This window comes from Heterodontus francisci, chromosome 35, assembly GCF_036365525.1.
Source record: "Heterodontus francisci isolate sHetFra1 chromosome 35, sHetFra1.hap1, whole genome shotgun sequence".
NCBI lineage: Eukaryota > Metazoa > Chordata > Chondrichthyes > Heterodontiformes > Heterodontidae > Heterodontus > Heterodontus francisci.
The window spans coordinates 46,373,732-46,381,545 of NC_090405.1; the positions used below are offsets into that span (position 1 = coordinate 46,373,732).

General features: G+C 42.9%; 1 pseudogene; it reads right to left on the bottom strand.

The window, feature by feature from the left end:
* Positions 1-4,633: 4,633 nt before the first annotated feature.
* LOC137350653 (myosin heavy chain, cardiac muscle isoform-like) overlaps positions 4,634-7,814 on the bottom strand; it is a 101,712-nt pseudogene continuing 98,531 nt past the window's right edge.

The window sequence follows — 7,814 nt, forward strand, 5'->3', positions numbered from 1 at the left end:
AACTGCCATTGTGCCAGCGATGAGCTGCAGGAAGTTCTGGTTCATCCACAACTTCATGTCATGTGGGCAATGAGGCAGCACTGTGCGTACTGGATGTCCTAGAGCGAAAGCTGACCTTTCTGGTTCGCTTTGCTTCTCCAACTTTAACCTCGATCATCGTGGTTAAAAAAAAACCTCCCTCCCATTTATTCCACTTTGTTTGAACATTTTACACCCACCAAACCATTGGATTATTTTGCTTCCCGAACGGAATTAATTGAGGACCGTATTCACTTTTCATCACCATTACATGAAGGGAAACATTCAAGCCTGTGGGTGCTACTGAGAAAAGCCACAACTATGACCTCAGCTGTCAAAAAGATTGAAACACAAGTGAATACTGGAGAAATTCCAGCTGTTTTTGCCCTCAAAGGAGATGGAGGAGAGGGGACCTTGCAGAATCATGAAATATGTTAAGTGGTATAAAAAAGGTAGATCTACGACAAGGTAAGCCTCAACACATAGATATAGATCACCCTCCTCCCCTCCCCCAGGATTAATAAGAAAGACAATACTCTGGAAAATCCCTCTCTGACCCACCTCCATCACCTCAGGTCATCAAAACCAGTCTAGGAGATCACCTGGACCAGCTCCTTCTTGAAGGAGTACATCTCTCCTGCGGCTCCACGTCCATTTTCCTCACCCGTCAGTGGAGAGCCTCGGGATGCTTTTTCCTAAATTATCAAAAGGTGCTTCAGTGCAATTTGTCGTTAACAATTCTGCACGAACAAACGCCGGGATGGCACACGTCTACAGATATTCCAGTCACCATTACACAATGGAAACCTTCAAGCCTGGTATGTGGTACAGAGAAGAGCCACAATGATGATCCCAGATATCAAAAAGATTAAAATACAAGAGAAAAAAGTGGAGAAACTGGGGCTACTTTTGCCTTGAATATAAGTGGCAGAGAGGGGGGGCCTTGATGTCACAAGATGTGACTTGATACAGGAAAGGTACATCTTCTGCAAGGTAGGGCAAGATACTCATGACTCATCCTGACATAGAATTACCTAGAATGTACAACACAGAAACAGGTCATTCAGCCTAATTGGTCCACACCAGTGTTTATAAGCTGCACAAGCCTCCTTCCACTCTTCATCGAATAGCCGAGTATCTTAATCCATAATGAATGGGAGAGCGCAGCCAAACAGTTGTCTGGCTCCAGAGTCAGGTAATCAAACCTGGACTTCCAGTCTCAGAATTATATTTTGGTTGCCAAGTACAAGACGTCAACTTCAGAAGAGGAGGAAAGAAAACTAAAATTACTAGCATTTGAAAGACAATTTGTAAATATTATACAGTATTTTATCATAAAACAATTATACTAGTAAAACACAACATGATACATCAATATAAATACAGCTCTGGTTATTATGAAGTATATGTCACAATTCACAAAAAAATGCATGCTATATATGTACCTTTACAAAGTCAATAAAATAAGGAATAAAACACATATTCAGCACACCACCTCTCCAGGCATGATTGTCATGAGCCATGATCTCATTGAATGACGGAACAGACTCAAGGGGCTGAATGGCCTCCGTGTGTTCCTTTTTTTTTTTACCCTGTGTTATACAAGATATATAAGTGCGAATTGCACCAGGCTGTGTGACAAATTAAATTTATAGTTAGTGATATTATGTGTCCCTCGCTGACAATTCCTGCAGTGTATGTGTCAAATTAATTTGTTTTAAGTTAGAACTGTGACACCCCTCACCTTATTATGAAATAAAATTGACAATGTACCAATTAAGGACAATCATTTGCCTTGGCATTGCATAAATATTTACAGCAAAAGTGGAATTATACTTAATGAAAAATGTCCGTTATCCTCAATACTTTTACTAACCCTCTTAGGAATTTCATACCTTAAAGCCACGAATTCCCACAATTTTGTTAACAGGCAGCGAATTACAGAGAAAAAGTGCCATTGCCCTGTTCCACATTGAAAGACTTCATTCCAATCTGTTAAATTGAATCGTACTGTCCATTCCAGACTTCGATTTACATCGAAATATTTTTTATTAGAAAGGAAAGCTAGGAGGTAAGTGAGGCGAGTGGGCTCTCTGAGGCTAGTTATATTCCGTCATTTAGAGTTATGAAGAAAGATTGATGGATGAAATGCACAGCTGAATATGGTTGGCCAATACACTAGTTGTAAAATGTTGGGGGGGGCGGGGGCGGGGGGGGGGGTGAGATTTGTAAAGTGGGGAGGAGGGATTTTGAAATCAATGCAATGGGTGCGGGAAACTAATAATACTTTGAAAGAGTGGAGGAGCAGACAGGGTTTGGTTGTTGAAAATCTGCGGTCTAGCCGTCATCACAAAGGTTGACTAATTTCCCCATTCTTCTATCAAGGTAATCTAACTGCTCACTTGGCTATCCAACAGAAAGTCTTTCAGGGCATTACATTAACAATGGTTGGAACCAATAGGTTGTGACTACAACCTGTCAGTCAACTCAAATTATAAGAAAAGTGCACTGCACCAGTAAAGCACCAAGCAAGCAGTGGAATACTAGGCACTACTAGTACTGATCTGGAATATTATCTGTGGCAGTCTGCTGCATTTTGCCCTAAGTTTTATCTCTTCACAGTAGCAAGGTGGTTACAAGTGTAAATTATCTGCAAATTGCAGTCTTAATTTATCACTAAGTTGACAAGTATCACAATTCTATCGTAAAAGGAATTAATTTGGCACACTGATTGCAAGAATTGTCAACGAGGACAGAATGTCACTAATGACGTATTTATTTTCATTTACCGCACAGCCTGGTACATGGTCTGCACTTGCATATGATTAACACTCTGGCAGTGCCAGTCAGCCCCTCGAGCCTGTTCCACCATTCAGTGAGGTCATGGCTGACCTATATCCTCACTCCACCCACTCCGCCTTGGCTCCTTATCCTTTAATACCCTGGGCTAGCAAAAATCTATTGTCATGTGGCATAACCTGCACACTACTGGATTGCCATCTCCCAGTGAACTGGTCTACAAGTCACATTGGTATTTGCACTGACTTTGCAGATAATATTACATCAAATCATACAGCACAGAAGGCGACCATTCGGCCCATTGTGCCTGTACCAGCTCTTTGAGAAAGTTTTCCAATTAGTCGCACTGCCTGCTTTTACCTCTAATCTTGTAAACGTTTCCTTTTCAAGTATTTATCCAATTCCTGTTTGAAAGTTACTACTGAATCCGCTTCTCCCACCCTTTTAGGCAGCGCATTCCAGATAACAGATTGTGGTGCAAAAACAATTCTCCTCATCTCCCCTCTGGTTCTTATGCCAGTTATCTTAAGTCTGTGTCCTCAGGGTACCAACCTGCCAGTGGAAACAGTTTCTCCTTACTCTATCAAAACCCTCGGACACACCTCTATTAAATCTCCTTTTAAGCTTCTCAGCCCCAAGGAGAACCACCCCACATCCTCTAGTCTCCCCAATTAACTGAAGTAAACAGATCAGTTTTTCAGTCAAAATTCACAGATTTTGTTCTATTTGGTCTGGATTTTGAAAATACCAAAATACACTGCGTTCTGGATCAAAGGGACAACCAGTCTATCACCATTTTCCAAACTTTTAATTATAACTGTGGGATTAACTGTATGAAATAAATTAATGCCAGACATCAATTTACATTTTCTGTACTTTGGAGCGTTGTTTCTTTTTTTTAAAAAATCAGGAAGTGAATTTCCGTTACTTTCTTATTCCGCAGTGCAATACGGGAATGTTGACATCATTGGGATTAAACACTATAAACCTGGATGTGAGCCCTAAAGCAAAGTTCTGTGCAAGGTTTTACAGTAAAGGAAGGACAAACTTGCATTTCTATAGCACCTTTCATAGCATCATGGTGACCTGTAGCACTTCACTTCCAGTGAACCGTTTTGAAACGCAATCAGTCATGTTATGTAGGCATATACAGCAGCCAATTTGCATGTTGCAAGGTTCCCCCAAACAACCGGTGAGATAAATGGGGAGCTAATCAATTTACAACATGTTGGTGAAGGGTGAGAAATACTGGCCAGGACATTGGGAGAAAATTCTGATCTTCTTAGAAAAATACGTTGGGTTCTTCACATTCAAATGAACAGGCAGACAGAGTTTCAGTATAACTAGAGTTCTATACTACAGAGTGGTACCGCAATATCTCTAAAAGGCTGCTACGTCCCATATGTTCTTGCAAAGATTTACTCAACATGTAGGAAAAAAAAGCTTATACCCATTCAAGAGTTAACTATATGATGGTAGGATGGACTGGCTAAGATTGGACTCATCTACCTTGCAACCATTTTTACAAAGTAATTTCTAAACATTCATCGCCAAAGATCCCATTGATGTTGCAAAGGAAGATTTGAGCATCCATGCATTTTCCATCAGACAGCTGTACCCAATGGCACTGCACGCTGTAGTCAAACAGCTGCTGTGCGAGAACCATGTGGATAAGCCACTGGAACAAGTGAAAACTGTTTGCCCGACATCCTGATGGAGCTGCAGTTTCCTCCAGTTAAACATCGGGAAGACCAAAGTCACAGTCTTCAACACCCATCCCCCACCCCAACCACAAACTCCACACCCTCACCAGCCAAACTGCTTGTAACCAGGGCGTACCATTCGACCCTGCACAGTGTTTCTAACCCCATATACTCTCTATCACAAAGACTGTCTACTTTCACCCATGTAACACCTGCCTCGACCCACATGCTGCAGAAACCCTCATCCACACCTTTAACACTTTCAGACATAAATACTCCAATCCTCTCCTGGCTGGAGTCACATCTACAACCCACCGCAGACTTCAACTCATCCAAAACTTTGCTCCATGTATTCTATCCCATACTGAGTCCTGCCCACCCATCAGCCCTGTCCTTGCTGATTGACTTTGGTTCCCACTCCCCATCACCTCAAATTTAAAATTCTCATCTGCATGTTCAAATTCATCTACCTTCCACTACTGTCTCCAGTGTACAGCCATCCAAGAATTCTGCACTCTCCCACTTCTGGCCTCTCGAGCATCCTGAAATCCCTTTACCCCGCTATTGGCAGGCATGTCTTCATCCGTATTGGCCCTAAATTCTGGAATTCCCTCCTTAAACCTCTCTGTCTCTCTTCCTTTAAAGCCCTCCTTAAAATCTTTGTCTTTTAACAAGCTTTTAGTCAGCCCTCCTACTATCTCCTCCTTTGACTCAGCGTCAACTTTTTTCCGCTTTGCACTTCTCTGAAGTGACCAGGAACGTTTTTCTACGTTAAAAGTGCTTTATAAATGCAAGTTGTTATTGTCATCCCACAAGCCATCTAAGGTAGAAGGGCAGCAGAATGGTAGTTTTAATTTAGAGGCTTGTATTATGTACCAGTGTCATTAACTTTAAAAGCCATTTAACTGAATTCTGCCAATTGCTAATCTGGATTTTGCTTGGTAACATAGGGCTTTGTGGAAAGTGAAAAAAAAAACAACAGCTCCATTCAGGCTTTGTGGAAGCACAAACCTCCTGCCATATGACTGAACAATTGCTGCCATTAATAATAGCTAAAGAAACGGATCTATTTTCAGGACCTGAGGCGCTGCTTTCCTTTTGGACATCTACACTTCTCACCAGAGGCTTGCTGGTTCTCAAATCCTTTGGCACTGGATCTCTGTTGATTCTGCATCTCTGAACTGCAATTTGGCAGGCTTGTCCAGACACTGCATTCTTTTTGTTTTATTCATTCATGGGATGTGGGCGTCGCTGGCCAGGCCAGCATTTATTGCCCATCTCTAATTCACCACATTGGCTGGCGGGAAGGGTGCAGTGTATAGTGTAGGATTACCTAATGATAGTGACAGCTAGTGTGAAAGTAAACTGTGGCCCAAATCTCTCACTCTACCAGCTCAGGGAGAATATACTGCTCACAGCCAACAGTAGAGTGAACCAAGGGGGATAATGGAAGTCGAAGAGAAAGCACAGAGGGAAAGGGTGGATAATTGTAATGCAAACGGCACTGATTTACAGACACCTTTTATCCAACGTACCAAAAACAGTTTCTGTAACTTTGAAGTTTGTTCCTTGCTGACACCCATATTTGTGGTATCCAACATTTCAGACTGGATACAGGCTCACTCATTCACAAAGTTTTGTATAACAATGCAATTCATGAAATGGGAACCACCGAGATGTAAAATGTTTGGCAAATCTATATACACAAACTCGCAATGCAATGATGTAAACTGTGTTGAACCGCACATAGTTGTGACATAACCTGAAAGAGTCTTTCCAGAACAAAATAGGCTTGCCATACATTATTTTACGAAGACAATACCCTTGAAGAAGAGCAACAAAGCTCCAATCATTTCTGTACTTTAGAAATAAGAGAATTATGCAAGAGTCTTTTTAAAAAAATGACTGATTCTTTACCGAAGGACTTTAGTTACGTCATTTTTTATTCCGGTTCGACCTGTGTAAACTAAAGGCCGAGGGGATAACAGAAGTGAGCATTTAATCGCAGACGGCATTGTCCTTCCATGTGGCTTCTCATCCTCACTCTGAGCTTCTGAGGCCGAAGAAAGGTCAAGAGATAGCCTGCTAATGTTCAGTGGTGTGTCTGGACAGCTCATCCTGGGAGGAGACGGAGTCCTGCTCTGAGTCAAAGCAGCTGAAGACTGGTCTGGTGAACTGGCCTGTTTTGCCTGTAATTGGCTTGCTGAAATTCCACCGAGCCAGACCTCCGAAGGGGCTGCACTTTCAGAGCTATGATCACCTCTGTCAGGCAATGTGCAATCCAAGTACTGCTGCTCATCTTTCACCCTGGGAGTGTTGGTTGCTGTAGGCGAGGTCATGTTAATCCTTCGGCATGGGGATGGGTCTCTGTCTCTTCGTTCACAAAGTTTAAACTCCTGAAACAAATGTGCTGCCCATGGATTGGAGAGTTTCCCATCGGAAAGCCTTGGAACAGCCACTGCCCCTGGTGTGGCAACTAACAAATCTTTGCTTTGCTCTCTCAAACTTGGAGCGTCCTCTACCTGCTGCCATTCCTTCACTTTTGCTGTTGGGTGAGGAGAAGAGTGTCAAAGATCAGCACATTCCTGAAAACGAATGGTGGTGAACCACGAAACAATGGAAAAGAATAGACCAGCTTTACCTTTCATGCGTTTTTCATTTTTGTGCCTCAATGCTTCCATTTCACAAGCCATGGCAGTCATCTAAAATGAAATTAGGGAGCTTGTTCAGCAAGTCAAGTAGCCCACTGTTCATTACTTTGGCAGAACCTATAGAGCAGGGTCATCCAACATACGGCCCGCAGGCCAGGATCTGGCCCGCCAAAGGTTTCCGTTCGACCCGCGAGTGCAAACTGTACCCGGGGCCATTTCTCATCCTCGCCAGGGCACCATGACGGGAGATGAGAAATTTCCCTTCTTGCAGCGTGGCCTTTTTAAACCATCATGCTGTCAGTTTCACAGCTGGCAGTTCCTGAAGCAGGAACGCACTTCCCAACTTTGACAGATTCGGGTTGTTCCAACTTTTTTTTAAAAGCCTGCCGGAAAACCCCGAATCTGTCCAGTGTTGGGAAGTGCATTCATTCTTTAGCAGCCGTCAGCTGTGAAACTCAGCGCGATGTTTTTAAACAAACTGACCAACCACAAAACTGCTGTGCTGAGCGCTCCCGCTCTCTGCAACTGTCAGAGAGAGGGGGGAACGAGAGAGAGAGAGAGAGAGATAGCGAGAGGGGAGAACCAGAGAGAGAGAGAGAGAGGGGGGGTAACCAGAGAGAGAGAGAGAGAGAGAGAGAGAGAA